The following is a 27,958-nucleotide window of genomic DNA, read 5'->3' on the forward strand; positions in this document are numbered from 1 at the left end:
ACGCATCTCATTTCTCCTCCTGTAAGCTGTGTGATGCACCCAATGCCAACACCCTTGACCATTATTGCCTGCAATGTCCACTTGTCTCTGATTTAATACCACACGGACTCACATTAGTGGACAATTGTAAACATTTGTTGGAAGATGATAACCTAGATGTTATTCTCATGCATCATCCACACTTTGGTGGGTGTTAATTTGTTATAGCTAGACAGCGTGTCCTGCGTGGCACAAGTTCCCCTGTTCTCACCTCACATATGGCCGCATGGCGCTGTTATAGGTTTGTTGCCTTTGGGCATAATAAATTAATTTAATCAAATCACCCAAACTCCTCCTCACCTCCACACGAGACATCGCCGACGTTGAGAGCCATCTTTTGACAGAAACAAGCATATATGAGTGTTGTTTCGGGATTCATTGGTTCAGGGCCATGGAGTTAAGGAGCTGCGCCCGACTTTTGGGAGAGAGAATACATATGCCTTAGTCCTTACTACTACTACTGCTACTACTACTTCTACTACTACTACTACTACTGCTACTACTACTACTTTCTCTATTCACATACCTTTACATCTTGTAGAGCATTGCCTTATATGTAGCAAATACCATCAGTTTCACCAAATTACATGTTCTCTTTACATCATAGGCAATCAATACGAAGAACATCTATTGCATTAAGCAGTCGTAATCCTGTATAACTCCTGCCTGCAAGCGTCTTGATTCAATTACGTTTTCTCGTAGAGTATACATATACTCTAAACAAGATTACGAATTTCAATAACTAATTTTCCAATAAGAATGGTTGAGTTCGAATAAATGACACGACAGAGAACACTGTAAACAGGTTGAGTTTCGCCTATACCATGCACAGCACCAAGATAATCGTAGAAAAAGCTACATCAGATCCATGTACTTCCCAGGAAAGCGTATGAAAATATAATAGATGTTACTTAAGTGACTTCTCAAAATTCACAACCATAGTGCTGAAAAATGTGCCAGCTGTAGGGAGACGACTGTAGCAACAGTCGAACAGGGGGGTACTCCCAAACTGAATGGAAAGCTGATGGCTGATGACAGGGTGAGCTTAAGCTTCCATTTCATTAGCCCTTGGAACTAGTTTCTGACTATTCCTCTTCGCTGAACTTCATCAATGTTTGGGTACTGTTACATAGCCTATGATTTCATCATCCTTTGTGTAATTTTAACGCACAGTATGCTGCATGTTTGATCACGAGCGTGTTCTGCCTCAGTCTCCCCCCTTTACCGTTATAGTAGAGTAAGTCGTTCTCTCTGTTGTCCAGAGCGGGATTGTCAACTCTATGTCCCCATGGCTTCATTTGCGCGTCCTTATTACAAGTTGTATCAAGCTCTCCTGGCTCCTATATAATGAGCTCAGTCTCTGCATCATTGCCACTTAGATCTGCTCCTCATTTTGTTCACATCTCTGTCCTCCCCTGTACAGATATTATTATTGTGAGTGCTCAAGAAATCTCCAAACATCTAGCAGCTGTGTGTAATTTGAGTATAACTGTTGTTGCATTTTTTTCTTGTACTGTATAGCATAAGTTTAATTTGTAGGCCTAGTGAAGTTTTTGTAATTCATGTAGGGTTCTTTGTCAGTCATTTTTGATAATAGTTTGTATCTGTAATTATTTATCTGGCATTCACTGAGTATTATCTGGTATCTCATTTTATCAGGGCTGACTTAGATAAATTTACTCTTGCTAATTTCGTGTTAATAGAGGCTATTGCAGTTAACCATATATTTAACCTGTTTTTGCCATTACATTATCCTTATGAGTCCTGAATGTTTAGTTGTTAGTTTGTGCATTAAACTTTAACTTGTAATTTTACCTAACTCTTTTGTTTTGAACCTGGAACTTTACGGGACAGTAGTGACTCTTAGTATTCTCACTTAATGTGTACATTATCTTTCTCTGTTCCGTAACATAAATTTGGCGACCTCATATCAGGATATTCAGGATATTATCATAAGGATATTGTTTGATATTTTGTGACTTTGATATATTCATGATGGCTACTATTTCTACACTTGATGAAGCCAAAGATTTTTTGTCAAATGTGCAAACAGTGTGTGATATAGAAAACAGAACAAAGAATGAACTTAAGCTTGTTGCTCAACAATTGGGAATTGCAGTTCACTCTCATCATTCTAAAGATCAAATTGTTGGCATGATTAATAAAAGCTTGTTTAATGTAACTCCTCCAAATGAGCAAACGCAGATTGAATTAGCTAAGTTACAGCTAGCTCTGCAGGAGGCTCGTGCTAAAGAAGCTGAATTTCAGGCAAATGCTAAGCAGGCTGAGTCTCAGGCTAAGGAGGCGGAATCTCAGGCTCGGATTCAGGAGGCACAGATACAGGCACAAGTTGAACTTGCTAGGATTCAGGCAGACCATGAGTATCGCATGAAACAAGGTGGAACCGGATCATCTAGCTCTGATGATTTTGATGTGGCTAAAAATGTTAAACTTGTCCCTCCTTTTAATGAATCTGATTTAACAAAGTATTTTCAGTTGTTTGAGAGGGTAGCTACAGGTTTTAATTGGCCTAAGGAGTATTGGCCAGTACTCCTTCAAACTGTTCTCACCGGTAAAGCTCAAGTAACTTATGCATTTTTGCCTCAGGATCAGTCTGATAATTATGATGTAGTTAAGAGCTTGATTCTTAAGGCCTATGAGCTTGTTCCTGAAGCCTATAGAGTAAAATTTAGGACAACTTACAAGCAAGATAAGCAATCCCATGTTGAGTATGCAAAAATCAAAGAAGATTTGTTAGAGCAGTGGTTAAATTCTAAGAATGTGGATTCTGATTTTGGTAAATTTAAGCAGATGATTTTGCTGGAGGACTTCAATAGGTGTATTAGTAAAGATGTAAGCCTATATCTTGATGAGAAAAGAATAGATAATTTGTCTGATGCTGCAGTTTTAGCTGATGAGTATGTTCTCACTCACAAGAGATATTCTAGAGAAAAAGGGAAAGCTGAGAGTAAGTACGTTGCCTCTACTCAGAGTACAGGTAACAGGAAAGAGAATAAAGATGATGTTTCTCAGGAAGTAAATACCAGCTTCACCTCTAGATTTCAGAAAAGTAAATGAACTTATTGTAGTAAGCTTGGTCATACTACGGAGAGATGTTTCAGGAGACAGCGTGATGTGAACAAAAAGGAGTCTTTAAATATTCAGTCAATTGGTCTAGTGTCCACTCTTGAGAGTTCCCAGAATTCTTTAACTGAGTTAACTGAACCTGCTTTGAGGGGTAACTTAAATTCTCATGATGGAGCTCCTCTTTTGAGCAGTAACGTGGGTGACACTCTCAAGAGTTCATGTGCTAATTTCCTGTCTGATGGTTTTGTCAGTCCCCTGGACAGTAATGACAGGAAATCAGTTAAAATATATCGTGATACAGGTGCTTGCCAATCCCTTATGCTGACCAGTGTTCTAGGCTCTAATGTTAATTCCTCTGATGAAACTGTAATCTTACAAGGTGTAGGAAATAATTACTTCTCTGTCCCTCTGTGCAGAGTGAATTTAGAGTCTGGTTTTGTTAATGGTTCTGTTATGGTTGGGTTGGTTGAGACACTCCCAATGTCAGGTGTAACTTTCTTACTTGGAAATGATATTGGTGGAAGTCAAGTGTGTCCAGGTCCTCAGTTGTCTAGTGAGCCAGTGGCTGTGTCCCAGGATTGTGATGTCCCTGATGTGTTCCCTGCATGTGCTGTCACTAGGGCTAAGTCTAAAGTTACTGGTGATTTAGAGGATAATGATGATGATGATGTTATCCTAGCTGACACTTTTCTTGCTAATTTGGACCACTCACCAGATGAGGCAGTACCCCGTAGTGTTGATAATTTGTCTCGTCAAGAGTTGGTTGAGTTGCAGGTTGCTGACCCTGAGTTGAAAAGTCTAGCTAACTCTGCTTACAGTGAAGAAGAGTCAGCCGGTGCTTCTACTTGTTATTATGTAAAGTCAGGAGTACTTATGAGGAAGTGGAGACCCCCAACAGCATCAGCCGACTGTGAATGGGAGGTTGTACATCAAGTTGTCATCCCTCGTGTTTGTAGGCAGGATATCATTAGAGTGGCTCATGATTCCAGTTTGGCAGGACACCTTGGAGTGAGGAAGACTGTGGCACGCATTTTTGAAACACTTCTACTGGCCAGGTATCTTCAGGGATGTTTCCTGGTATTGTAAGTCTTGTCACACCTGTCAAGTTGTGGGGAAGTGTAATCAGACCGAAAAGGTTGCACCTCTAGTTCCCATTCCTCCTTTTGAGGCGCCTTTCACCCATGTGTTGGTGGATATTGTGGGCCCTCTTCCTAAGACTTCTTCAGGATTTTCTTATGTGTTGACCATGATTGATATGGCTACTCGTTATCCTGAAGCCATTCCACTTAGAAACATCTCAGCAAAGAACGTGGTTAAGGAAATGCTGGGGTTCTTCACAAAGTTTGGTCTGCCTAAGGAGGTACAGTCCGACCGGGGAAGTAATTTCATGTCAAACGTTTTCAAGCAGTCTCTGAAAGAGTTGGGCATCACCCAGATCACGTCTTCAGCTTACCATCCCCAGACCCAAGGAGCGTTGGAGAGATATCATCAAACACTCAAATCGATGCTCAAGAAATACTGTTTGGAACATCAGAAAGACTGGGATAAAGGTCTTCCATTCGTTGTGTTTGCTGCAAGAGAATCTCCAAATGAATCACTGGGCTTCTCACCTTTTGAACTACTGTTTGGCCATGAAGTAAGAGGACCCCTTAAGTTACTCAAGGAATGCTGGCTGTCGGAGGAAGATGACGTCAACCTGCTGGAGTATGTGATGAAGTTCAAAGAACGGCTGTCCACTGCTTTACAGCTGGCGAGAGAGAATTTAGGAGCTGCTCAGGAGAAGATGAAGTCTTGGTATGATAAGAAGTCCAGGTTACGCCACTTTCAGCCAGGAGATCAGGTTTTGATTCTGCTACCAGTTCATGGGCAACCTCTTCAAGCCAAGTTTAGTGGTCCTTATTTCGTGGAGAAGAAACTCAGTGATGTCAACTATGTCATCGCCACACCAGATCGTAGAAAGAGCAAGCAACTATGTCACATCAACATGCTAAAGTTATATCACAGGCGGGACGAAAATAATCCAGTCTGCACTGTAGCTGTTCCACCTGAGTCTGCAAGTGAAGCTCTCCCATGCAGTATGAGCCTGAGTGATAGTTTGGGGAAGAATCCTGATATCATGAATGATCTCCAGACTAAGCTTTCTCATCTACCACCCAAGGAAAGGCAGGAGTTTTCGGCATTACTGCAGGAGTACCCGCAAGTGTTCCGTGCCACTCCAGGAAGAACCACTGTGTTGATGCATGATGTCGATGTTGGAGACGCAAAGCCAATTAAATTGCCTCCTTACCGTGTGAACCCAGTGAAAGTTCCTCTCATCCAGAAGGAGCTTGGCTACCTGTTGGACCACAAGATGATTGAGCCCTGTCAGAGCGAGTGGAGTTCTCCTGTCACTCTGGTCCCTAAGCCAGGTGGGTCACAGAGGCTTTGCATCGACTACAGACGTGTTAATCAGATAACCAAAACAGACACTTACCCTCTCCCTCGTGTGGAAGATTGCATAGACAAGATCGGAAAGGCTAGGTACATAAGTAAGTTTGATTTGTTAAAGGGATACTGGCAAGTACCTAAGACTGAACGTGCTAGGGAGATCTCATTTTTTGTAACATTAGGAAAGACCTTTGCATGGTCTGTAATGCCATATACAGATTGTTTTAGAGTAATAAGAAATTTCCTTTGTAAATTTCTTTTTCTTTGTGGGGAGGTGTTACATAGCCTATGATTTCATCATCCTTTGTGTAATTTTACCGCACAGTATGCTGCATGTTTGATCACGAGCGTGTTCTGCCTCAGTCCCCCCCCTTCTACCGTTATAGTAGAGTAAGTCGTTCTCTCTGTTGTCCAGAGCGGGATTGTCAACTCTATGTCCCCATGGCTTCATTTGCGCGTCCTTATTACAAGTTGTATCAAGCTCTCCTGGCTCCTATATAATGAGCTCAGTCTCTGCATCATTGCCACTTAGATCTGCTCCTCATTTTGTTCACATCTCTGTCCTCCCCTGTACAGATATTATTATTGTGAGTGCTCAAGAAATCTCCAAACATCTAGCAGCTGTGTGTAATTTGAGTATAACTGTTGTTGCATTTTTTTCTTGTACTGTATAGCATAAGTTTAATTTGTAGGCCTAGTGAAGTTTTTGTAATTCATGTAGGGTTCTTTGTCAGTCATTTTTGATAATAGTTTGTATCTGTAATTATTTATCTGGCATTCACTGAGTATTATCTGGTATCTCATTTTATCAGGGCTGACTTAGATAAATTTACTCTTGCTAATTTCGTGTTAATAGAGGCTATTGCAGTTAACCATATATTTAACCTGTTTTTGCCATTACATTATCCTTATGAGTCCTGAATGTTTAGTTGTTAGTTTGTGCATTAAACTTTAACTTGTAATTTTACCTAACTCTTTTGTTTTGAACCTGGAACTTTACGGGACAGTAGTGACTCTTAGTATTCTCACTTAATGTGTACATTATCTTTCTCTGTTCCGTAACAGTACACAGAGAGTAGGCCAGCATTTTCTCCAGTACAAGGTCCTCTAACTGACAACACCAATCTACATGCACATTACACACCACTTCCTTTTCAATTAAAAAAAAAAAAAAGTGGAGGGGCACTCAGTGGAGTACATCTCTCCGACAAGGGCAACACAATTTCCAAACCACTCGTTCGTAATGGGTTTGGTTTTCTGATTACTGATTAGGGTTTCCCAAAACTGTTTTCCGGATTCAGAATCTGTAATACGATCCGGACCAGTCCCAAAAGTTACTCGATTTTTCCCTGGGACATGAGCAATCCACCCACCAAATTTGGTTCAGGTCTCTCTTTTAGTTTTTGAGTAATCCTGCAAACAGGCAAAGAAAATAACAAACACCGGTCCCAAAAGTTAATCTACTGTTTCCTCGGAATGGGCCGTCTACGCACCAAATTTGGTCCAAATCTCTCTTTTAGTTTTTAAGTAATCCTGCTAGCAAATAAACATACAAACAAACGGGTGAAAACATACTCTCACTGTCTGAGAGAAAAAGGGCATCTCAACACCAAGCCCCGGAGTCACCAAGGGGGAGGAGGGAACGATAAAAGCCCTACCATCCGCCCCTCTCCCTGTGACGACCAAGCGAAATCCCTGAAATCACCGTCTGTCACACTTCTTCATTTCTACAACAATCGCGGCCTTTCCTCTAACTTTCTGTTGAACACCACCTCTTCTCCTTTATACCTCACCTTCTCTTCCTAACAGAGACCCAACTGTCTGAGGAAACTGGTAGCATACCCATCTATGTATCCTCCTATTTTCTCTTTACTCACTTCAAAGCCAAAGGTGGCTTTTGTGTATATGTATGTAGCAAAATACCCATATCTTGTTCTCGTGGTCCTGATCTTGAATCTTCTGAAATCTATGCTCTGGCTTCGGTTATCCTGTCATTCTCTCGCTATATCTGTACTGTCTACATATCCCTATGAAAAATCCTTCAACTATTTTACTTCTAAGATGGAACACATCCTATCAATTTCTACTTTATTCTGAAATCTCCATTCTAGGTGATTTTCATGTTCACCATCACCTTTGGTTCTTCTCTCCTTTCATTGATCCACCTGGTGAACAAGCCTACATGATTTCTATCACTAATGACATAGAGTAGCTTGTACAGCACCCAACTAGTCTCCCTGACCACCTTGGAGAGAGTTCCAACATTCTTGACCACTTCCTTACAACTAATCCTTTTGCTTATGTTGTTTATCATTTATCTCCTTTGGGCTTCTACAGTCACAACCTTATGACATTAACCTAACCTATTGCACCAGTAAGGCCTGTGGACCCTCCAAAGAAGCGGCGGCCACGACACATTGGAGCTGCTGATTGGAAGGCCTTCAAGCAGTACGTCTTTGATTTTCCCTGGAATGATTATTACTTCCCTGGCCGAGTGCCGTCTGAGTGTGCCTTGCGCATTACAGAGCTTATTTGCTCGGGCATGGAAGCATTTATTCCTTTCTCTTATCCTGTGACTAAGCAAAAAAAAAAAATATTGTTTAATCACGCTTGTTGTAATGCTTCCACAACAAGGAGAGGACCTACAAAAGGCACCAGAGTCAACCCACCGCTGAATCTAATCTCTTTTATATTTCTCGCCGGAATCGTGCTAAGTTTGTTCTTCGCCATGCTAAAAATAATTTCATTTGTACTAAATGCTTTGAACTCCCCAATTCAAATTCTTCCTGCTCTTTCTGGCACTATTTCAAAAACATTTCTAACAACTTACCTTATCGTCCTTCCCTCTTTCCCACTCTGATGGCTTTGTAGCTGTTTCTTCTACTGATAATGCAGAACTCTTCGCTCAAACTATCTCCTCCAGTTCCACCTTACACGATCTGGTGCTATTCCTCCATTACTTCCCGCTCCTCTGACTTCCTCATGGCTGACATTAAAATTTCTTCAATTAATGTATTTTCTGCCATCATTGACTTCAGTACGAACAAGGCGTATGGGCCTAATGGGATCCCTCCTGTTGTCCTCAGGAACTCTGCTTCTGTGCTTACACCCTGCTTAGGCAAACACTTTCGCCCTTGTCTATCAACTTGTACCTTTCCTTCTTGCTAGACATTTGCTCTTATTCAGCCTGTCCCAAAGAAGGGTGACAATTCCCAGCCCTCTAACTATCCCCCAATTGTTGTATAACATCCTCTATTTCAAAAATTTTAAAATCTATTCTTAACCAAAAATTTAAAGCACCTTTTCTTTCACAATCTTCTTTCCGATCGTCAGTATGGGTTCCGCCAGGGACGCTCCACTAGCGATCTTCTCACCTACCTGTCTGACTCCCGGTCATCCTCCTTTCGTGACTTTAGCGAATGCTTTGCCATTGCACTTGATATCTGACGGGCTTTTGATCGAGTCTGACATAAATTTAGAATTTCCAAATTGCCCTCATATGGTTTCTATCCTTCTATGTGTGCCTACTGTATATCTCTATCTTCTATTCTGGCCGTTCTTCAGCTGCTTTTGTAGACGGTCACCGTTCTTCTCTAAAGCTATCAATAATGTGTTCCACCGGGCTCTGTCGTATCGCCAACTCTTTTCCTTTACTTCATCAATGACCTTCTAAACTTTACACCTAACCCTGTCCACTCATACGCTGATTACTCCATCCTTCATATTTCTATTTGCTTCTCGCAGCATCCACCTCAGCAATTACTTCACCAAATAAGGGCTGAGGCTTTGCCACACCTAATGTCTGACTTGGCCCATATCTATGTCTGAGGTAAAAGTAATACTGTTGTTTTTAATGCATCAGAAACTCAGTCCCAGCATCTTTCAACCCATTAGATTATTCCACAGGAATATCCTCAAATTTTTAACAAAATCCAACTTAATCCTCTCGGGATTTATCTTGGAAAGTTCATGTTATTTCTCTTGTAAAATCTGCTTAGAGGTTAGGTGCACTAAGCCGACCTCGTGACTTCTTTACTCCTGCACAGTTGTTGACTTTATATACGGGTTCTATTCACCCCTGTGTAGAATACTACTCTATTATGTGGGAAGGCTCCCCACATACAGCTATTCTTAACATGGTAGAGTCAAAGGATTTTCGTCTCATTAACTCTCTTCCTCTTACTGGTTCCCATAAACTTCTGTCTCTTCGCCACACTGTTGCACCTTTATTTTCTTAGGCTACTGTCGCTACTTCAATAGTCACTGCTTCTCTGAACCGTCTGGTACGCACTCGTAGAGCAACAAACTCTAACTCCTTTTCTGTTCAACTCTCTAATGCAAGAGTTAACCGTTATTCTCAGTCCTTTATGCATGCAACAGGTCAACTTTGGCATTGTCTTCTGTGTGTATTCCCAACTACCTGTGACCTCCACTCTTTCAAAAGCAGAGTCCAGGCATCTCGAAATGAATGGATTATGAACTTGGCTCTCTGTTATCTTGTTTTTGTTTTTGTTTTATTGGAGAGAACAATCTTGCGGGGTTCTGGTCTTTGGTTCATTCTTCCTTGCATTAAAAAAAAAAGTATTGTCTCGAAAAATATTGAAGCTTCAGAGAACGTACGCATATCGTTGAACTTTTGTGAAAGAGTAATTGGTATTACTTAAGTGGCTGTTCTCGAAACTGCTATGTAGCTGCTGAAAAGAACCCTAAAGCGCCAAATTAACCACAAGAACAGAGTCACATGACCCACTTTATTTTGGTATGAAGGTCAAAAAACCCTAATCTGAGAGTATACATATTCTGATATAAGGTGGATAATTTTAATGAGTGTATTACTATCAAGCAAGACGGATGGCACAGTTCCGACTTTTTGCTATAAAAGCAACATCAGCGTGTTTGCTAACTCAAGTAAGTTTCAAACACTCTAATGTGGACAACTATAACTTCATATGAAAATAGATTTCAACAGATGAAAAGAACAAAACGTAAATACAGTAAAGCATAATAAGGACAGACACTTTTCTTTAGTTTAGCAAGTCAGTATTTTTCTTTATCGAAGAACAGACATGGTAACTGACAGGAAGACTGATTTATTACTTTTTCACAAACACCCGCGCTTGCGAAGTGAGATGGGATGTTATATTTTACTAGGTGTGTGTGTGTGTGTGTGTGTGTGTGTGTGTGTGTGTGTGTGTGTGTGTGTGTGTGTGTGTGTGTGAACAAAATAAATGACCTTTTTTTTTTTTTTTTCAATTTAGAAGGACAACCATGAGTTAAACTAAGTATTTATTTTTTTTAGGACACCAGGTTAAACGTCAAAGTCACATGGCTTGATCAAAGTTGACCATATCTGGTTTTTAGCCGATTTAAACCAAACAGTGGACAGGTTAAGGGTAAGCCAAGAATGTAGGATACTGATATTGAAATTAATCAGCAATAGGTCAAGGTCAAAGAGAAAAGTCAAACTTCGACCCATGTATCTTTGTGTAAACAAAGTAGCTATAATAGTTTTAATCTAATTTCAACCAGGTCTGGTGGAAGGACGAGGATTAACCAAGAGTTGACGTATTGTTTAGTGAACAACAGATCAGTGATCAAGGTCACATGACAAGGTCAATATGAAAAGCTTTTTATCCAATTTAGACCAAGGTTCATGGAAAGGTTTACGGTAAGGCAAGGATGAAGGGATCTGATAATGAAAGCAATCAGTCAGAGGTCAATGTCAGTGGGAAAGATCAAACTTAAAGGTCACACAGCAAGGTCAACTCAAACAGTTTTCATCCGATTTGAATCTTACTGGATAGAATCGTGGTCAGGAAAGAATGAAGTAAATTGACTATAAGAGCAAACACTCAGGTCAACGTCACAGGGCAAATTCATAGGTTTGCTCTCATACCAACTGGTGGTCTAGGGTGTTGCTCCGAGTGTTCTTTGTTTTTATATATTATTATTCTCTTTTCCCCCCCTCTGTGGTAGACTATGTCTGAAAAAACGAAAGAGGCTGTTATATCAGCTTGTTATGACTCTTAAGGGTGATTCTAAAGTCTTGAAGGACGTGCGAATGAGTATGTGACCCGTTTCACTGAGCTGGAAGTAGTTCTGCGTTGTCTCTCTCCAGTTTTCAAAACCCAGCCTATCCCAATCTGTACGTGAATAACAGGGTCAGGAATATGAAGATTTTATACATGATGTAGAAGCAAATCTCCTTTGTAAATATTGAATAAATACGTCGGGATAAATGTAATGGCGCACAACACAGAAGAAGAGCACATCATATATACAATTACAACAGGGTCAGGAACCACTCATTAATCATACACATCTTTTTTTTATCCATAAAGGAGAATGGTATTTTTTTTTTTTATGTGTCCAACTCTGGGCATAAGCTTCACAGCCTGCTCCCAAGGCTCAGTAGTCCTCCTACATACCATGCACCTCTACATGTCACCATGTTTATACACCTCTACATGTCACCATGTTTATTCACCTCTACATGTCACCATGTTTATACACCTCTACATGTCACCATGTTTAGTGTAAGCGTACTCTCAATAAAATTTATAAATTAAAGAACGTAATGAGGTTGTCCTAATCTGCGTTATGATAATATCTGCTTCTCTCCTCCGGCAGGTTTTCTTGCAGTGACGACGGGCATTGCCATCTTCACCCTGGTCAGTGCTCTCCTGCTGGCATGAGTGTCCTTGTTCATTCCGGCAGGATCATCTCGCCGCTGTTGTATTGGCTTTCTGAGTGTCTTTTGTCATACCAAGCTTGCCATCTAATCCCTGGCCACTGCTATTAGCATTATCAGAATCCCCAGTGGTAACCAGCAGTGCTCTTCACCTCATGCCCACCCCCGTCTTCCTCGTGTTTTATAGGTATCTTGGCTAGTGTCCTATTCTGAGTGGTTATGGAGGCTTCGTAGCACTTCTCTCTTTGCAAGTTATTCTGTATATTGCACCACGAGATCGTCTTGGCATGGTATTAACCCTTTGAATCCGGTGATATGTTTTTTTAGCTTACGTTTGCTACCACCAGATGAATATTTTCAGCTTAAGAGACACCATTGTTGTGTAGGGGTTAAGGAAGGTTGCAACTATCCCTTCCAGTTCAAAAAGTCTGTTCTAAGCTAAAAGAGGTAAAGCCGGTCGTCCTAACAGGTCAGAACTGGGGGATCAAAGGAAGCTCAAACATAAGCTCTATTTAAAAGTCTGTTTCCTAATATGCTGAACCATTTATCTCTACACAAAATCTTGTCGTCTGATTTTTATATACCGAGTCTATAACCCTAAAAGTAGAATAAGTGCAGTTATGAGAATGGCAGATTTATAAATTTATTTTTCTAACTGTGTTATAACGAAAACAGATTTCGAGTATTTTACGTAGCAGATTTTTTTAATGCTCACATTTTCCCCTTGCTCTGTATTTGGACCAGTTTACTGTGGGTGTTGGAGCAAGCAAAATCGTCAGAAGGTAGCAGAATGTAAAATATGACGGATTTAAATTCATGTCTGCTCTTTCGATATCAGGATGATATAAAATGCACATAAAACAAATACTAAGACGTAGCTTACTACTTCTACTACTACTACTACTACTACTACTATTACTACTAGTGCTGCTGCTGCTGCTGCTGCTGCTACTACTACTACTAATAATAATAATAATGACAATTATGAAAATAATAATAATAAAAAAAATGATAATAATAATAATAATAACAGGAAGCAGTGCCAAGGCACAGCAAACCCGTCCCCGGCAGTCATTTTAATGCTGACGTATAAACGCAACAGGATATCTAGTCAAAGATGTCACATATCATATATGGAGTAAATCGGGTGAAAATTGACGATTTTATGCCTATTTGAAATATTAGGACCGATGTCAGAACACTAAAATATCATAACACAGCACATAATAGCTAGTGACATATATTGTATACTGCTAATATGTAATACAGAGGTTTGAAGAAAATCGTGCCTAAGTTCGAGCGAGCTGGAGGAAACAGCAGTGCACATTCTAGCTAGGGAATTTCGTACACAGCACGGTACTGACACCGGATGGGAAACTCCACAAGTGTGGAAAGTTCCTCCGCACGTGCCCTCATTCATGACCCAACCAGTCATATACACGGGAAACTGGAAAGACAGGGCAGAAAGGATTAGGTGAGGGGAGAGGCACGGTGAAAAAGGCAGGAACAGAGGGAAAGGAGTTAGCTGGCATAAACCGCTCTCGCCTCAGTACTGCTTCTGTGAAGATAGTTTCCTCTTGAGATTAAACTGCAGTCAAACCCCAGACTCAGCTTTATCTTTCTCCTGCCATCCACGACAAGACCGACTTGAACTTTCTTTCCTCTTAAAATCCCTGCAGTCTAACACATTTATGGAAACGCTCGGCGGTGGCTACAATATTGTTTGGTTGCAGCGGTGGGACGAACCACTACTACAATTCTGCAGTAGTCTATGTTAACAAGACAGAAAACAAGAACAGCGACAAGTTTGAGCCCTACGACACCTCACAACTTTATATTGGTGTTGGTTCGATGATCTACAATTACAACCAACCTCCCTATCTCTCTACGTCTATCTACAACTACATAAATCGACACTGGGGGGCGAACCAACGAACCACAATAGTCTATTTGTGCCTCACGATTTTATCAACAATCAACATTCAGCTACGACAATTTTATTCAGCTACGAGCTTCAGTTCTATTATTCACGATCAACTACAAGCATCTACGACTGCCACGAAACAAGCCAATCTACAAGCAACAATCATCAAACTACAACTTTGCACCAAAAGACTCTCCTGAACCCTACAACGATATACAACAGCGATCAATGAAAGCCGATTAACGTCTCTATGGACAATCAACAAATAATTTAAGAATCAGCTCTACAATCAAAACAAGATACAGGTATTACGATTCTGCAAATAAGCTACAGGCAGTTGAGAAGGTAACGAATTTCAGCAACAAGTTCGCACCATACAGCAAGAAACTACAATTTAACATTGTACAAGAAACCACGATCATCTCAAGAAGCCTACAATTCTACGATCAAGTAACTACAAGCGAGTAAACAGTAAAAAGAAACGAGTTACAAGTGAGGAAAAACAAGCTCTACGAGTAAGTACAATTAACAAGTCTACGAGACAACTCTATAATCTTCTACACGCACCTACAAGTAGCGGTAGTCTTCACCAGTCAACAAGTAAATCACAATAAGAAAGACAGAGAATAAATCAAGACAAAGTCTGACACTAAACATAACAACACATTCGAGACACCCTAGTCTTGTAAACTGATGCTAACCTTAACTCTGCCTAATATTACACCACTAGAGTAACAGAAGGTTCATATATGAACATATTTATAGTGGTTTTCGCACTTGTATATTGATTTCCTTCCTCTCTGAAAACTGAAACATGAGACGATATTGTAAAAGCTGAAGTATAGGCTATATCCTTAGAGAAAGCAAGGCGGTTGTCATAGTTACGTGACGTCATACTTCGGCTTTCTATACCATTCAATAACCCCCTTCATTGCTTGACATCGTTCAGGAAAAGAAGACTATCGGTAAAATGCCAAAATTAACTAAAGTATTACGTCATTGTGGTGAAAGTTTAAGTATTGGCCTGGAAAAAAAAAAAACGAGTTCTTTTAAAAATGGTAGGGAGAACTTTAGTATGTTCCGACAAATATTACGTTAGTTTCTTAGGCAGCGCGTGGGTCATGAGAGCCTGAGAGTTTAATGTCACTCAAATTATTTGTATCTCAGAAACCGACAAAGGAAGCGACATGAAGAGCGTACTTATTTCACGTGATCGATTATGCCCTGAGAGAGAGAGAGAGAGAGAGAGAGAGAGAGAGAGAGAGAGAATTCTAAATGGCAGAAAGCGGTTAAGAAGGGGATGAGAAATATTAATTTGTAAATTTTAGTAAATAGTTTACGTTTCCTGGATGATACTGGAAGTAATCCATCGCCATCGTGCAGGACGGAGTTTTTCAGATTACAATTATTGTACTAGTATTAATAATTATATGTTCTATGTACCATTAAAATTACATGTGCTTTCTACAATTACAATAATACTAGCCATCTCAAAAATTATAGTAATACTGGCTTTCCCTATAAAAACTATTATACTTGCTTTCTCTTTAGTCAACAAATATGGAAGAGGCAAGTGATGTACCTTCATTTTCAGTCTGAGCTTACCAAGTTGATGGTGAGAGTTCATATATTTCCAGCTTTAGTACGTGCCTTAACATTTTTTACCAATATTAAATTTTATTAGCTTCAAGTACTATTGCATCGTATCCGTAGGTAAATCGTAAGTTATTCTTATCTGAACACAACACAGGTCGTTTTATCTTTCTTTCTTTCTTTTGACACATTTTGGCACCATGATTGGCGAAAAGTTTGTGCCCATGGCCTGGGGTCATGATCGTCTGCATGTGGGCTTCAGGATAGGTCAAACTCCTGTGCCGTTCTTGGTGAGTACGGGAGCGCCCATATCGAGTGTTACAGAAGAAAAGTTACAAACTAGTTGGCTAAGCAGTTTAAAACTTAGTATGGTCTGCTCCACCCAGTAGCTGTGGGACATTTACACGATGGTCAGCATTGTGCTCCACCCGATCTTAAACTCAGTTAAGTTGGGGGTTTATAAGATCAATACGTGTATATTGGGTTTAGATTTCTCAGTTTCATTGTACTTTTGAAAGAAAGTTCGATAATCCGTTCTTGTTGATTCGTTCACCCCAAAATCTTTCGGATGTTAGGGCAATAAAGCGTTACTGGACCGAAACAGTGCTGGTAAACGGTCATAAGGTGAGAGCCTGCGTGGCCACTGGCAGTAAGAACAACGTAATGCCACTACGGACGGCTCTTGCCTGTGGTGTACAAATGCTACACAGCCCCCAAGCCGGGTCATCTACCCTCACATGGGCCTCTCTGAGGAGCTGAGGATTTCTTCATCGGAAAGAATGAGTTATTGTATGAAATCAAGACGAGTATTCTCTGCGATTTTGATGTTATGCAAAACTTTTCCCAAGATTTGGTGTTGGGAATGCATGCTCTAGTTCATCAGCAACATAGGCCATCTGCTTCCAGCTGGGGGAGGGGGGGGGGAAAGCAAAAAGCCATTCATATCTTTTTGCAACATTTTTCATAGGTTTCGAAAATGATTGATTTGAACAGAAACTAAAATGTACTCAATAACCACTGGTTATAAGGAATGGGAGAGTGAGGAAGAGGTCAAACGCTGGTAAAAATAAAACCTCACAGTGATGAACATTCCTTACGCAAACCCCCAGCGGTGATGGATTGGAATGTAGTAAGGCAGTAAAATGCAGGCAAAGTCCTACCAATTATTTTGTTTAATAACTATAATGTGGGTGGACAGACACCGTCGGGAACCACAATATATTTGTTGCAGTTTTTAGGACCCCAGGCTCTTCTGAAATTTTAACCCAGTGAGCTGCAGGCTTATTGCTGCCCTTCTCTCACAGACCATTATCGTTTTTTCGGGTGAATGCGAAGTAGTTGAGGGATGTTTGTATAGCCAGGTAGTAGAACCAACTGGTTTTATTGCTGCCACCACATGAAAACATCTCTTTGCAGCACCTCATATGACAAAGGTTATTGTTGCATTCATACGTTTAGGCATTCCATTTTGTAATCAGCACTCCTAATCTCTTTTCCCAGCCCTTGTCACTATTCCCACACACAGACACTATTTTTTCCCTAATGGACTACTGAGAAAGGGACTGTACTGCATTGTGTCTACTGATAGATTATGGTATCCAGCTTACAGGCTCCTCAAGAGATGTGTGTCCCTCATGGGTGGTGTCATGAATCCTTGATCTGGTATACTGAATAATAAGCGTGACAGCGACTGGCTGGTCAAGAAGCTGAAACATGAATGTTTGTATGGATGTTAGTAAGGTGTGATGGGTGGCCATTTGTAATGGTCTATATTTATGTGATGTTCACCATTTGGTCACTAGGTGTTTTGTCCTTCATGTTGGCTGCAGGTAAATGTGTTGTTCCCTCCGACATGGAGAAAATGTTTTCACCCCTGCCTTTCGTTTGTTTGTTTGTCTGTTTGTTTGTTAGCAGGGATACTCAAAAACTAAAAGAGAGATGTGGACCAAATTTGGTAGGTAGATAGCCCATGTATCAGGAAACAATCGATTAACTTTTTGGACCGACTTGGGTCGTATTACAAATTCTGGATCCGGAAAACACTTTCTACGAAACCCTAATCAGTGATGAGAAAACCTAACCCATTATGAAAAGTGCTTTGGAAATTACGTTGCCCTTGTCGGAGTGATGTGCACCACTGAGTACCCCTCCAGATCATCATGTATTCGTATATGTTCTCTGTGTTTTGTTCCCCATATTGCCTACATGTACGTGTATTGTTCATCATGTTGTCCACCATAATGTTGACTATATGTGTCGTCCCCCATGTTGTTCACCATATTATCCACATGTGTTGTCCAGCATATGTTGACATGTGTGTTGTTCACCATGGTGACTTTCAGTAACAGGTGCTACACAGCACCATACAGTAGTATATGTCAGCAACTTTTCCAGTAACAAATACACAGTTACAAACTAATCTTGAACATTACCCATGCATTGTTATTACAAACTCAGTACATTGAACATCTAAAGGTCTCTGGGTCTTGATGTTTTAGATGTAATTGATACTGCACACTTACAGGTTCATTTCCCTGTACATATCTGCATTAGTACACTATAGCCTTGTTAATTCAGTTTGTGTGAATGTGCATACTTAGCTCTTGGTTAAGATTCTTGTACATAGTCGCATTAGCCATCTAAACAATGTTAATTTAGATCATATATATATATATATATATATATATATATATATATATATATATATATATATATATATATATATATATATATATATATATATATATATATGCACACTTTTCACATCAATTTCCAGTACATAGTTGCACTAACACGCTAAAACACTGATATCCCTTTCATTTCAGGTAAAGTATTGACACTCTTACGAGTATGCCCATTTTCCACGTGTTTACACCAGGACGTCATGTGCTCCTAAAGTTTAAGGTAACTGAAGTATCCCCACACCAGATGCACCTGCACTTTTGAATTCATCTTAGTCATGGATTAATTTCGGTCCCATAGATACGATCACTTGCAGCATCAGTTTTCAGGTTGTGGTTGCATTATCACGCTAAAGCATTTTCTCCTAACAGACAAGGACAGTCAGTGTAGCAGTTTAAGTTGCTGCAGAATGATGCGTTAGCCTGTTGCCACCGATATAACCAGATGGTTCTTCGGGCCATTTAAACACACACACGTCATCTGCCTCCTTAACCCCTGATAGATGGATGGTTAACTGCAGTAGGGCAGCTTCATTCTGCAGTCAACCAGGTTTATGCAGGGATGAGTTTGGGGCCAAAGCATCTGCACAATCAGCAACAGTCAGCACATAGCATCATTGCCACACTTTTCTGTAATGTTATCCAACTTGATTAGCTACGAATACTGTATACTAATGCAGCTTCAGAGTTACACACTTTCATCTTTCAAACTCAGATGCATCAGGTCATACCTTGCAACAAATTTATGAAGCCATCCTTTAATGAACATTTGGAGCCGAGCAGCAGCTTACTTTTTTGCCATAACATAACTAGAGTTTTAGCTTTAGCTACATTATGGGTAGGATTCCCTGATACTTTAATACACCTCTGGAGCTGTAGCTTAGGACTGGTCGAGTCAGGTGTAGGTGGCACTGACACTTATTTTCGGATTACAGCATTGTAAGTGTCTCTGTCTCCCCTCATCTACCGAGGAATTACTGGCAAAATTCTATAATTTTGGCAAAGGAACTTACAGTATGCACAATATTGTCTGAATTCTTGTAACTGTGCATATTGTATCCTGTGACAGTATGGACTCATGCCAGGGCGCAAACCATCTTATCCTGTTTTTTTTTTTTTTTTTTAAATCAAGGGAAATGATTTCTTGTGTTTCATGGGACTTCCCCATGTATCACCATGCCATTATGCTAATTGCATGGTATAACAATATGCACAGACAAAAGCTGGGTTAGACTACAGGAATTGGCAGAGCTCACACGGACTGAGCTGGTTTAATACAGTTATAATTCCTCTTGTATGTCAGTACTGAAAGGTGTGGCTTTTAAGGTTAAGATAGCTCATATAAAGGCTGGTTTGTCAGGTGTACTGGTCATTACATTTCTTATGGTTACCAAGGAAAATGTCAAAGAAGGTAAAGGTTTGGACTGCAGATTGTTTTCTACACACAGTCTGTGTCAAGATATTATTGCCTTTATAACATGATTTTTAAAAATTATACACTAACGGGGAAGCAAATCATTAATTATACTAGTCTTTTTTTTTTTTATTAAAACCCACTCATGAAAAAAAAAAAAAAAATGCTTGAGGTGCATTATTGGGGCCACAAGGAAAAAGAATGGGAACTGCTGTACTACAATGATGCACTCAGATAGGACGAGAAAATGCCATATCAGCAAACACCCATAATATTATTCATTATTATTTATTGCTTAAGCGTACCTTGTCAGCTCATCACATTAAGGAACATCCATATTTATCGAGAAAATTCTTCGGAAAATTTGCCTTAATAACAGTTTTTGTTGCACAGGTGTAGGTATGACGCACAGTATGTGGCAATATTCCGTCTGAATCATTGTCATTGACGGTGTATAAATACTGGGTCAGATTATCAGTACTTTACGTATTGAAACATTTAGCTTGTTATTAGTTCTTTATGTTTATTCCGTGGCCCACCAAATATCGAAGTTGAACAATTTATTTTCCTCTGGGTATCTTTTTATTTAATTATTCCACTGTGGAGGTCATTACCTACTGCTGGTTCATGCCTCTAAAATCGGTGAGCATGTGGGTTATAAATACAGTACACAGGATTATTTTCCCCAATCCCAGAGTTGTTATTGCTCAGCACTGGCCAGCTTGGCTCAAGCATATATAATTCCCCAACTGTACTGTATATATATTAATTGTGTACAAAAGAATGCGTAAGCACCTTCTAATACCTGGGTATTATGAAAAGTGGAGGAGAGTTTAGAGGATGAAGTGAGAGGAAGGGTTGCTTACAGCAAGGAGAAGGAGGGTTTGAAGTACTCTGAGAGCAGCAGCGAGGACTTGCGAGGTAAGCATGGAAGTAATAGGTCGTTGCACAATACTGTGGCAGCCCTGCCACATGCCACACCGTCACATGACACCACTTGGATTCAATTACCCGTCTTCCTTATTGAATACATGGTTGGTGTGTCTCACTCAGGATTGGGACACTGGTATTATATTAGCAGGGGTGATTTATTGACATGTCGGTTGGTCTTGTGAGATGACTTAAGTCTTTTTTAACCACATTTACATCATTAACATGTTCCCTGCCACAGACTGGGACTGAACTCGCATCATTTCAAACAGACTACCTCTTTAACCACTGGGTCTCTACCTACCTCTGAATACTTTGATGAATTTAATCTTGTTAAAATAATGTAGTTAGATTAGTTGTGTTAGATAAGGTGTGGTTAAATGATGTGGTAAATAGGATGTGGTTAAATAAGATGTGGCTAGATAAAATGTGGTTAGATAAAATGTCGTTAGATAAGCTGTCGTTAGATATGGTGTGGTTAAATAAAATATGGTTGAATAAATTGTAGCCAAATAAATGTGATCATATGAGATGTGGTTAGATAAAACGTGGTTAGACTAAATTTGTTTAGATCAGATGTGGTTAGATTAAATGAGATTAGATAACAAGTTAGACAAAATGTGGATTAGATTAAATGTGCTCAGATAAGGTTTGGTAAGATAAGATGTGGTTCGATAAAAGGATAAGCTGTGGATAGATATGATGGTAAATGAACGTTTTACATGAAGCAGCCGAAGGACCTTACCAACTTCAGTTGCTATGACTCCAGTTTGTTTTCTGTATTTATCTGACCATTTTCATTGTGGTAAACAATTTTTTTTTACTTTTCCCCTTGTTATCATGTTCATTAGACTATGTCCCACCGACGCTTGTAATGGCGGACTTGTTAAAACTTACTAGACTCATCGCTAAGCTAGGTTGGGTTAAGTTAAGCTGCATCGTGACGTTAGGTTTGGTTAGGTTAGGTTAAAATGTAAGGTTAGGAGGAGGTAGTAAATGGCCACCAGAACTTATGTTGCAAATGTCCAATATTACTCTCGAGGAACAGTTGATGGCCAATAGCGGAAGGAACTGCTAAAAACAATATGGAAAGATATTCATCGTGGAACGTTTGTTTACCATCCCAAATATAACCAGAAAAAATATAAAATACTATCAAGAAGAAGAACTGATTTAGTGGGGTGTTTCTGCTGCTTAAAGCAATGCGTACTTTTACCGATAACATTGCTACGGATGATTTTACCCAGGTATAGAAGTGACATTTCCAACTGGAGATAATAAATACCGGTAGTCGAAGTGGTGACGTTACCTTACCATAACTGCGGCTGTTACAATATTGTCTCTTGTTTCTTTCTTCTAGGAGGAAAGAAATCAATATGTCAGTGAAAACCACTGTAAATAAGTTCATATGTCAACCTTTTCTTATACTAGTGGTGTAATCTACGGTAAAACTAAAGCAAACATCAAAGAAATTCTACAAACTTAGGGTGTCTCAAATGAGACTTCCTACAGGTTGATAACAGTAAATATCTCTCCATCTTCAACCAGTTTCGAGTTATAGCCCCCTGAATATCTGTGACCTTGAGTTTAACCTTTCAAGGTCATTTAAGGTCAAAGGTCATGGTGTCAATTAAAAGCTCATATGGAAATTCATATAAATTCTATCTATCTATATATAGCCCGACGCCCTAATCCCCCAATATGTGGCCTCAGACAAAACGCCTTCAAGTCGCTCTGTCACCCACCATTTGACTACCCTTCCCACAACTCACTCCCCCCTCCCTCATATACCTCTCAACTCCATCCCTCCACCTCTTCCTCTGTCTACCCCTCCCTCTCCCTCCCTCCACCTCACCTACATACACTCTCTTAGTCAGTCTTTCATCCTCCATTCTCTTCACATGTCCAAACCACCTCAGTGTATTTCTCCTAATCTTCTCAACCACATCCACATCCACCCCACAACGTTCCTTCACTTCTTCATTCGTCAACCTGTCCCTCCATGTCACTCCACATGCTCCTCTCAAGTAACTCATTTCCACTGATCTCACTCTTGACTTGTTCCCCTCTTGCAAGGTCCACGCCTCGCTTCCATACGTCAGGGTAGGGATCAGTGACTTCTTAACTTCCATACTCACCTCCCTATTTCTCATCACTGCTTTCAGTGAACCAACAACCTTCCTTCCCTGCTGTACCCTTTCACGCACTTCATCCCCCAAAGTTCCATCCTTACTCATCACACTACCCAAGTACTTGAATGCACTCACATTCTCCATATCCTCACCATCCAACCTCACTGTACATTCTGTGACTTCATTCCTCTCAAACACCATAACTTTACTTTTGTTTACATTAACTTTCAGCTTCCTCCTCCTACACACTGTCCCAAATTCATTCACCAAACCTTGCAACTCCCATTCATCTTCACTCAACAATACTGTATCAACAGCAAACAGCAACACCGGAATTTTCCAAATCTCACCCTCATTCATTAGAGCCACCCCCACATCCACTGCCCTAACTTGTACCTCCTTTACAACCCCATCCATGTATATATTAAACAGCCATGGAGACATCACACAACCTTGTTTCAGTCCCACATTGAGATCAAAGAAGTCACGCAGCTCACCATCCACTCTCACCGTAGCCCTAGCTCCTTCGTACATACTCTTCACAGCATTCAACAATTTCCCATCCACTTCATATATTCTTAATACCTTCCACATACCTTGCCTATCTATTCTGTCATAAGCTTTCTCCAAGTCCATGAAGGCAGCATACACTTTCTTTCCCTTCTCTAGATACTTCTCCACTAAACATCTTAGAATAAATATCTGATCTACACACCCTTTTCCCTTCCTAAATCCCCCTTGTTCTTCTCCAACTAGCTCCTCTGCCATATGCCTAACCCTATCAATGAGTATTCTACCATATATTTTACCAGTCACACTAAGAAGCCAAATGCCCCTATGGTTACCACATACTTCTCTCTCCTCTTTTCCTTTGTATAAAGGAACAATTATACTTGATTTCCAGTCCTCTGGAACCCTTTCCTCTTCCCAAGCCAATCTACACAACTTCCATATCCACTCCACAATAATCTCACCCTCATACCACAGCATTTCACCGCACACTCCATCAATTCCTGGGGCCTTTCCCAACTTGATCTTCATTGCTTCCGCTACTCCTGCCTTACTGATCTTTTCCTCCCTCCTCTCATCTCTTCTTCTCCCAGCCATTCCCCAACCACTTATACTCTCACTGCTCTCACTCTCTACATTCAACAAATCCTTGAAGTGCTCCTTCTATCTCCTCAATTTCTCTCTCTTCTCCACCAACAATCTATTATTCCTATCTTTCACTCCCCTACTATTTCCCCTTTCACACTGCCTTACTTTCTTTACCTCCTTCCAAAACAATTTCTTACTCTCCCTCCATTTCACACTCAGATTCCTCCCAAACGCTTCATCCACTTTCTTCTTACTCTCCTTCACCAGTCTCTTCACCTCCCTTCTCCTGCTCACATATACCTTTCTCTTCTCTCATCTTCTCCCCTACATCTACACTCTAACTATTCACTACATGCCTTCTTCTTTTGTTCCACAGCTCGTTTCACCTCATCATTGCACACCCTTGCACCTCCTCCTCACTCCACAAACCACCTCACACGTTGCGCCTATCTCTTCCGTAAATATCTTACATACGTCTTCCACCCCTTCCATTTGCTCTAGCTCATGCCTTCCCAATCTTTCTTCCACTATGCTCTTATACTCTGTCATTTTCTCACTATCTTGCAATTTCTCCACTCTTCTCACAGGAGCTGCTTCCTCCTGTCTTCCCCTTCGTCTCCTCAATCACTTCCTTTGCAGCTCTACCTTGGCCATCACTAAGTGATGGTCCGAGACTCCATTCCCCCACCCTCTTCATACTCTTGCATCCAACACTTGTCTTCTTATTCGTTCATCCACATACACGTAGTTTATCATTGCTTTTCGTTCAACAAGTTCACCATCCATCCTCCTCATTACTCTCCATGTATACCGGTGGATCATCTTATGTCGAAAGTAGGTGTTGGCTATTGCCAACCCCTTACTAGTACAGATGTCCACCAAAGTACTACCATTCCCATCTACTTCAGCTGGCACATCCCACTGATTACACTAAAAATCTATCTGCAGCCAGTTTCGAGTTATAGGCCCCTGAATATCCGTGACCTTGAGTTTGACCTTTCATGGTCACTCTGTGTCAAAGTTCTTGGTGCCAAATGAAAGCTCATATGAGGGTTCCTAAAACTGGTAATTGTAAATATCTCTATCGTCAGTCAGTTTCAAGTTACAGCCCTCTGAAAATCCGTGACCTTGATTTTGACTTTTTAGGGTCAATCGATTACCTCCAGAATTATTTACTTCCTTTTGGGACCAGTGCCCACATATCCGGAAATTTCATGTAAATTCATTCAGTCGTTTCTCCGTAATATTGCTAACAAACAAACAAAGAAACTCATCCGAAAACAATGCCTCGCCGGACTCCTTCCAGGGCAAGGTAATAATAATAATAATAATAATAATAATAATAATAACAAAAAACAAAAACACATCCCACAGGCATGTGGAAAATTTCAATAATAATATTAACATTCTACATATATAACAAAGATACCACAGGATAGAATATACAGTAAGGGTGCCATTAGCATAAGCAAAATGGTAAGAGAAATGTGGTAGAGAGTTTCCTAATCACTTGACTACGATGATATCTTTTTCATTATACGAGTACATTTGTTACCTCCACACTTCATTCACCTAAGGCGAATTTCTCGAGCCGTAAGAATTAGATACAGACTTTGTTCATCTCTACATTGTTAGCATTATCTCCTAAGCTGAGTATAATGGCTAGTAAAGTGCGTTTTTTCTAATCTAACAAACATATATAACCTGCAGTTCAGTTAACGGCCAAGTATAATCAGACTGAGAGGTTGATTTTACTGGTTTACTAAGGAGAATCATTGCAACATTACAGCTAAGAATCATCAAAATTTCATGCAACCACGACTAGAAATTGTAGTGGGAGTGACCTGGATCCATCAACAAAACAAACCGTAGCAGCAAGAATAAAATGTATAACAAGACATCAACGTCGCCAAGGTTTAAGTTGAAAACATGGTGGAGTGGAGTGTCTTGTGCCCTGTCAGAATCCATTGCCACGACCGTCAATATTTTGCGTGCTGGTGAGAAATGGGCCACGTGAGACAGTGGCAGCGGGAAATTAAATCACAGAACCATAATGATCATTTCTGTGTCTCTGATCATTACACGTGTCACTGTGTCCTGTGGTTGTCGAGGGGGTGGAGGACAGAACTTCCCCTCCGAAAACCTTAAACACATTGTGGTTATCTGCCTTATTTATCTTTGTGCAGTCGATAGGCATTGTTCTAACTAATAACCAAAGTAATGTGGTCCTTATACATGGGCAAGTAACGTGAGTGTTTATGTGTCTGGTTCAGATTGTTTGTCTCTCCTGTCACGCTGTTAGTAATATTATGGAAAAAAAAAAAAAAAACTCTATGGTGGAATTTCTCTAAATTAGGCATAATGACTGACGACCACCGGAGGAGAAAATGATTAAATTTTGACCTAAAAAAGTCGAAGGTCGTACGTCAAGGACAAGTTGATCATAAATAGTTTTGTTCCAGTTTAGATCAAACCTCGTGGAAAGATTGAGAGTTAAGAATGGATGAAGTTAATCTATTTTAAGAACAATTGATCAAAGGTGATTGTCACAGGAGAAAGTAAGGTTCAGGCCATTAGTTCAGATAGTTTGATTCGAATTTAACCAAACTAGGTTGAAAGGTGTAAGGTCACCCAAGGAAGAAGTGGCTCGATTTAAGAGCAGTAGGTCAAAAGTGAAGGTCACAGAGACTTGAATTAAACTTTTTCTTTCATTTTAACTAAACTTGGTGGAAATGCCTAAGGTCAGACAACGATGTGATTTAATTTAATAGGTAAGAGGTCAAGGTCACTGGGCAAGGTCAGTTAAAAAAATTTTATTGAGTTTGGACGAAACTTGACACTAGAGTTGATGGTTGGTCAGGCATGGAAAAATAATTCTATTTTTATTAGAACAGCTGGTCAAACGCCAGGGTCACACAACAGGGTCAAGTATTCAACCTTATACCGACTGCAGGGTCTGGGCGTTGCATTCTGTGCAGATTCCATCATACTCCTTTGTTTATGAGGCAAACAATATTCATCTGCCAAGGTAACTATTGTAAGCTGATTATTTCTTTATGGTAATCATGCACAATTATTTCTAATTGAAATATACTATATCTTTATACCAGTGTGGGTGGGTGGGTGCGCACTTAGCTTTAGCATAACTGTTTCCCTATATGAGTGTGGTGCTTTATAGCAAGTGCTCTCCTGGTAGTCCACCTTGAAGTGTATACGCGTGATATTTGCATAGCCGTTTCAGATTACACTATCTAGCTGTGTCTAGCTTCACGAAACTGTTCAAGTGTTGTCTCAACTAGTTTGTTCTACCTTCGCTGTGCATCATGTTGCATATTGGAGCCTTTAGCAACTGATATGTCTGTCTAATCCCCCAGTGACTGTTTGAGTCTTAGCTTACACCACTAAGTGTTCTTAGTGGTGCTGGCAGTGCTGTATTCTAAGCTTGGATTCATCCTAGGAGAAGAAAGACGTATAGCAGTTAGTACTTGCCCACTAATTACTGGTGACATTGTGGAGCTCCACGTAATTTTGTGAAATGTTCTCATAGTCACGGAAGACTGTTCCCGTGTGAGTGTTGTTGTCTTTACAACATCCTAGGTGATTTGATGGTTTACTGATATTTGGAGCTGATTAGGTGCATCTGAGGTTGAGCTAGCTGTATTTTCGTATGTCGATATCCGTCAAACATACAGTGTAGTGGTGTTTGCGTAGCTTCTGGCATATAAACATCGTCTATTAGCTTGTATGTCTGAAGTGCTTCAGGTTTTCTTTGTTTACTATGCAATAAAAGGGCAGCAATGGAGACTGTGTAATAACGTTGGTATTTTCACTCTTGCATCACCAGGCGAGGGGATGAAGGGCTGTCGGAAAGAAAATTGCCTGCCAGGGGCGGGGAAGCTTTCAAAGTTAAGAGGCTGTAGTTGGCTACTGTGTTGTCGCACG

Source organism: Coenobita brevimanus, chromosome 54 (genome assembly GCF_032717465.1).
Source record: "Coenobita brevimanus isolate Jiangsu-jjx chromosome 54, ASM3271746v2, whole genome shotgun sequence".
Taxonomy (NCBI): domain Eukaryota; kingdom Metazoa; phylum Arthropoda; class Malacostraca; order Decapoda; family Coenobitidae; genus Coenobita; species Coenobita brevimanus.